We start from the raw sequence: 6,000 nt of genomic DNA on the forward strand, positions 1-6,000 counted from the left end.
GGAAGGAAGAAGGGAAGGAAGGAAGGAAGGAAGAGAACTCCCTGTTAGTGATCCAGTCAGCATTCAATTCAAATTCATGTGGTCTGGCTTCAAAGCCAACACTTAGCTACTATTCTATACTGTCTCCAATTTTCTCCTAGGAGGATTCAGAATCATGATTGAATGATTGATATTGATCCAGTCATTCATCCTTCCATCGACAGAAAGACAAAGGAGGGCTGGAGGAGGAGCTCTGTCCATTCCTGACTTTTACTTACTTGTGGAGTAACTCAGCCATCATCATGGACCTCACTCACTCCTCCCCTGGAAAGAATTTGTTGATTCATTGCCACTCCCTGTTCCTGCTCCATTCTGTTCTTTATCTGGCCCTGAGAGGCTGACCTCTGTGGGCTATACCTCCTGGGCTCCATTGACCTCTGGCTTTCAACTGGATACAGCACACAGAACACTCCAGCAAGGGCAGAGAGTGGGAAGTGCCCTGTTGCTGGCAGTTTCTGTGTCCTTTCATGGCCATGGAACCTGCCCTGCAGTTCCCTCATGTCCACAGGCTGTCAAAATGGAATCCCTGGCTTTCCTTACATCCCTAGGGGAGGCACGTTCTTCAGTTATTACTAGTCTTGGGGCCACTGCCTGTTTGTACCTTAGCCATTTCTCCCATAATATCACTCCTCTTCATTGAGATCTGCCCTGCCAGCGCTCTCAAGAGGTTCAGATGTCACACAGAAGGGGGACCATTTTGTCAGATCCTACGCACACTAAGGCACACCTACTACTGGGGGTACTGGGAGGACACAAGCCAAAATGCTTACACTGGGTTGCTCTGTGCATAAAGATTACAGGAGATTGTTTTGGGTTTTTTCTTTGTGAATTTTTATATTTTCTATGATAATCATGAGTTTAATTTTTTTTTTTTCAGTACTGGGGCTTGAACTCAGGGCCTACACCTTGAGCCACTCCACCAGCCCTTTTTTGTGTTAGCAATTTTTGAGATAGGGTCTCCTGAACTATTTCCCTGTGCTGGCTTTGAGCCACAATCCTCCTGATCTCTGCCTCCTGAGTAGCTAGGATTACAAATGTGAGCCACCGGCGCCCGCTGTAAATTTTTCCTAATGTTCTCTCTTTTTTCAAGAAATGTCGATCCCTTGGTGAGGGGACACAGCCAATGATGGCATTTAGGGGTCAGGAGGTACTTTCTTCTCTTTTCCCCTGAAGCCAACACAAGAATAAGAGGGCCAAATCTATCTTTGCAGATATCCTCCCCATCACTCCTTCTGGTCATCTCAGAAACTGAGCTCACCCTCTGCTCCCTCTTAAGGCCACTTGGAAGCCTCGAGCTTGGGAAGGGACCTTAGAAATGACCAGAGAAGCATCTGGCTTTCTGCCTGGGCCCTGTTTCTAAACATCTCTGCTCTAGGGTACAGAGTCCTGCCCAGTCCTGTCCCACATTGTGGGAAGAGTCAGGCAGGCCTGGACTGCCAACCACACTGTCCCTCCCACCTGCCTAGGGCCGCCCCCAAATGTGCTCAGCTTGATTCTCTCCCACCTGCTCTGCTATCCTATACAAGGACAGGCAACTGGGGAAGTGTTGCTCCTCCCAAGAGCCTCTGCATTTTCAGTAGAGGAAGCCCAGAAAGGCAACACAAAGGCTATACAGTAGGAATGTCAGGCCAACGTTGCAGCAGTCTGCTGAAAGGTAGAGGCAAAGAACTTGACCATAATCCATCACATTTCAAAGTAGAGACAACCAGGTCACTGCCCATGACTGCATCTCATCTAACAAGAACCTAGCAACACCAAAGGGAGAACCCAGTTACTGAAATGTGAAATTGTGTCCAGTCTTTCCACCCCCTCCACAACTCTGATGCAACTCATAGGTAGCTGCAGTCAACAACCTTTTTGATGTGGTCAACAGTTCAGAATCTAGAAGTTAGAAGTATTGTGCTCTGCTCCTAGCTGCCTGTGAGTTTTCTGTGTGATTTTAGGCCAGATCCTAAACTTCTCTGGGCCTTATGTCATGATTAACAATATGAAGAAATTGGATTAGATGATTAAAGTTCCCTCTGACTCTAATATGCTATGGTCCCCTCCTCCTCCTTCTCCTTCCCCTCCATACCTTCAACACCTGTCCCAAAGAGTGTACACCGAGACAAAGGCCGAGTTCTGTTCAATGCGGTTAGGAGATTTCTGGGAACTTCAATTAACCTGCAACCCACCTGTGGTCAACCATGGGCAGCTGTCTTAGGGACTGAAAGACCATCTCTTCCCAGGTCAACCAAAGGTTCAGGCCTGGATAAAAGGCCGGCCCCATGCTCAGCTGGTTGAGTTGTTCAGCCTGCATCCAGAATTAACAGAGACTCCTTGCTGGTTCTTTGATTTCAAAACAAAACAAAACTTTGAAAGAGAGCTGCATTCAGTGGAAAACCCCCAGTAACAAGGCCCCTGGGAGTTTGGGGGGGAGCACCATCTGTCAAGCATCAGCTCACACAACCTGTAACCAAAACAGCCTTTTAATGTCAAAACCAATCATGATAACGGCACTTTGTATGTTTAGACAACGCTACTGACCTTTCCAGAGCCCTCATCTGGGCTCAATTTGGCCTCGAGCAACTTTCTAGAGTCCGCAGAACAAGGGACTTTCAAATAAAACTTGGTCCTGTTTTAGAGATGAGGAAACTGAAGGCCAGAATAATCACAGAGGTGGGAAGGGATGCCTTCAAACCTGAGACTGTGTCCCTAAATCATAGGTCAGTGTTTCCCCACCCACCAACCCATCACCACTACCAGTACATCCCAAATGCCAGCCGCAAATGGGGGCCTGACTGCCACACAATACAACCTGCTCTTTTTCCTAAATCTTGGATAAAATTCCCACACAAGTATTTTTTAATAATGTGTAGACAGATTTTGGGCCCCCCTGTGCACAGGATCTGGAAAATCCAGTCTGGAAAAGAACATCAGAGTCTTTCTACCCTCCCTAGCCTCCAGCAAGTCCTCAGGACACAGGCTCTGGCACAGTGACAGACTGGGAAATAGTAGCAACTAGAATAGAGGAACAGTTCTTTCTTGCCCACATCCCAGACCAGGTATAGACAGTATAGGGTTGATACACAGATCCCGTGGAGTCTTGGACACAGGATTCACTCAGTTTCTTTACTGAGTGTTGCAGTTCCAGCTCTCCAGAAAGCCAACTCCAAGGTGGAGATCAGCAGGCAGGAAGTTTAGTGAAGACTACTCTCAGAATCAACACTTGTGGCAGAGGCACAAAGCTGGACTGAGCAGAGGGAGAAGGTGGGCTGTGATATAGTCACAGCCAAGGCCTCAGACCAAGTTGACATGAAGGAGTAGGATCGTTCTACACTTGATAGAGATTGGCCGTCCCTGGGAAAGGGATGTGACTTTGAACCAAGGATTCTTCCAGCTGTAGGAGTAAGACCTCTGGTCCTGAAAGGTGATCTAGAACAGTGCAGCATCTACTGTGAGGCCTGTACAGGTTGCATTGGGCCTCTCCAAAATTCACAGGTGGGAGTCCAAGCCCCCAGAACCTCAGAATTTGGCCTTGTTTGGAAAAAAGGTCACTGTGGATGTGATTAAGTTATGACGGGGTCACACCAGAGTAGCTGAGCCCTTAATCCCATATGACTGGTGTCCCCTTAAGAAAGGAAAACCTGCACACTGACCGTACAGAGAGAAGATGATGTGAAGCCCGAGGGAAAAAATGGACACCTGCAAGCCATGAAGAGGCCTAGAACAGCTCCTTCCCTTACCTCCCTCAGTTACCTCAGACTCCCAGCCTCAGAATTGTAGAATAATAACAGTCATTTAAGCCCCTACCCCACCCCATTTGTGGTGCTTGGTTATGGCAGCCCCAGAAAACTTCTACAGAGGCTGTCCCTTCATGCCCATGGGTCAACATGGCTTACCACCTATGTGCCTTCTAACTGGCAGGAAGAAGAAGGAGAAGAAAAAGGAGGCAGACAGGCTCTCCCTTGCTAAAGATCCAGAAGTTTTCACATCACTTCTGTCCGTACCCTAATTCAGCTCCATGGACACAGGAGCTGCAGGAGAGGTTGACCAGTACAGTCTTTATTCTGGACAGCCATGTGTCCACATAAAAACTATTCTTAAATACTAGGATCATGACGAGGAGCCTGACATAAAGACAAATACTTCTAGAATCCCTTACCAGAGGGCTCCAAGAAAGAAAAACGCAGGGACAGTGGTTAGCGCAGGGACAGTGGTTAGCACAGAAGAAATTTGGCTTTCCTCTGACTATGAGTTGGGCAGATTTTCTGAAGAAGGTGACATAGGATCTGGTCCCTGAGGGACAGAGATGTTCCCAAAGTAGAGCTGGAAGGGAGGGAATTGCAGGAGAGAAAAACATTCTGAATGTGCAGTGTGCCAGGAAGAGACATCACTTACCTCATTTCATCTTTAGAACAAGTCTGCAGAGCAGCCATTATTATCTCCACTTCACAGAGCAGAGCCTGAGGGGTTGAAGTGGTTACACAAGTTATTTGTCAAAGGTCACACAACTAGTGAGGGTCAGAGCAAAGGCATAAACTCAGTTTTCTAGTTCCAAACAAAAGCTCTGCTTTTAACCCAGATGTAAAATAGGCCTTCCCAGGCCTTAAAGTCTATATAGGATTGCTTTGAGCAGAAAGAAAGTCTATATAGAATTGCTTTGAGTTGTCCATATGTGCACATCCCCAGGGACTCATCAATTCATGGTTTCCTATCTCACCCTGGGGGTTCTGAGACTGTTACCAAGGAAGGAAAAAGTTCATGGAAGACTTTCCCAGGAAGGGAAAAAATGGAGGAAAAGCCCTCAATTCAGCTTCTTGATTTCAACACAAAATACAGGAACTTGAGATCCACCATGAAAAGCATTTTGAGAAGCCTCACAAAAAGGGATTCTCCAGCCAGTTGTGGTAGTTCACATCTGTAATTCCAGTTACTCAGGAGGAAGAGATCAGGTAGATCATGGTTCAAGACCAGTTCAGGGGAAAAGTTAGCAAGACTCTGAGGCAGGATAGATGGATGAGGAGACAAGGAAATATTATTTTAATAATTATTTAAAGGCCCAGACTCAGACATTGGAATGAGGAAGTAAAAACTGAAAAGCCAGAACAGCTGGCCCCCTCCCATCTTTTAGATGCTAAAGTTACAGGAACAGGGACACAAAGAGGAGCTACTTGCTTCTGCTTTCCTCTTTGAGATGTTAACAAGCTGCAAGGAGCCTTGGATGGGTGGAGAATAATTGTGTGCAGCAGAGGGAAGATCTAAAGCACACTATCATCTCTGTGTTTGGACCAGGATGACATCTCCCTGTTTCAACAGCCATCTTAGCCACCCAGATCCATTATCTTTGACTATGTGTATCCCCCTGCAGCTCTCCAGAATAAGGCACAGAGATGGGGCCGCCATTTTAAGTCTCTACTCCCATTTTCTGCATGGAGCAGGAAATGTTTCTTTTTTTTTTTTTCCTTCCCATTTCTCCCCATGCTTATCCTGTTATACTAAATTTCTTTCCTAATAAACTTTACTATTTTTACTACATCTTCTGCATCTTGCTTGGATTCTTCTCCTGCCAGCTATAAGAACCAAGGTAATTATCAACACTATTTTTCCAGTAACTGACTCCATCTTAATAAATGAGCTAGTCATAGTGGTACACACCTGCGGACCCAGCTCCTCCAAAGACTATAGGTAGAGAATGTGGTCCAGGTCAGCCTCAGGCAAAACCACAAGGCCCTACCTAAAAAAATAACTTGAAGCAAAAAGGGCTGGAGGCATGGCTCAAATGGCAGAGTGCCTGCTTAGTGAGTGCAAGGCCTTAAGTTCAAACCTAGTAAGGATTTATTTAATAAAATAGAATAAAGTAGGGAGAAATAGGAAAAGAAGGAGGAACATCTGTTCTGCTAAATTTTTAGGCTTATAGACAATGGATTTAGGGTGGATTTATTACCCAAAACATGACTAAGATTGGTCTTGTTATTACTT

Source organism: Castor canadensis, chromosome 8 (assembly GCF_047511655.1).
Source record: "Castor canadensis chromosome 8, mCasCan1.hap1v2, whole genome shotgun sequence".
In the NCBI taxonomy this organism is placed as follows: Eukaryota; Metazoa; Chordata; class Mammalia; order Rodentia; family Castoridae; genus Castor; species Castor canadensis.